Source organism: Suricata suricatta, unplaced genomic scaffold (genome assembly GCF_006229205.1).
Source record: "Suricata suricatta isolate VVHF042 unplaced genomic scaffold, meerkat_22Aug2017_6uvM2_HiC HiC_scaffold_34669, whole genome shotgun sequence".
In the NCBI taxonomy this organism is placed as follows: domain Eukaryota; kingdom Metazoa; phylum Chordata; class Mammalia; order Carnivora; family Herpestidae; genus Suricata; species Suricata suricatta.
The window spans coordinates 1-710 of record NW_021881179.1 but is presented as its reverse complement, the minus strand read 5'-3'; the positions used below and the strand labels follow the sequence as shown (position 1 = coordinate 710).

The following is a 710-nucleotide window of genomic DNA, read 5'->3' as shown; positions in this document are numbered from 1 at the left end:
CTTAAAATAATAGTGATAAGCATAAAAGGAAAATATAGAGTGCTATCATGTCTTAAAACATTCGTAAACTGTATTTTGAAATAGCAGTTTGCATTTGGCATTAACCAATGAAACACTAGCAGAATGATTTGGGAAATGTTCGTTTAATTTAACTTCACCTAATTTACTACACTTGATCTTAGCCAAAAGGCCGAGAAGCGATTAACTTCACCTAATTTAAAAGATGATTAGATCTCCATAAAATATTTTTGTATCATAAAATTTGTATCATCCTCACCCATATTTTCCTCACATTAGTGCCTATTAACGACAGTAACTGTTGTTACAATGGCTAACGCCAATCATCCTTACAAACCTCAAGGATGCTTTTATTTGGGGGATGAGCGGTCTTTGGGTCATGGGGTTGGGATAATCCCCAACTATAAGGCCCATCTTTTGTTTACTTGTTTCCAGCACCCCCGTTCCTCTACTTCCCTCTCTATCCTCTCGTTGTCCCCAAATATAGGGAACTAGAGAATGTGCTTATGGTTATCCTTGGATGTTACCGTATTCTTTAAAATCATAAATGGTAGAAAGTTCCAGTTATATAAGGTGAATAAACTTTAGAACTCTGATGTACAGCATGGTGACTATAGTTAATAATACTGTATTGTATACTTGAATTTTACTAAGAGAGTAGATCTTAAATGTTCTCACCACACACACACACA

The 710-nt window shown here is 35.2% G+C and overlaps 1 pseudogene; it reads right to left on the bottom strand.

The window, feature by feature from the left end:
* Positions 1-58: 58 nt before the first annotated feature.
* Positions 59-202, bottom strand: LOC115285030 (annotated as a pseudogene).
* Between the last annotated feature and the right edge of the window lie 508 nt (positions 203-710).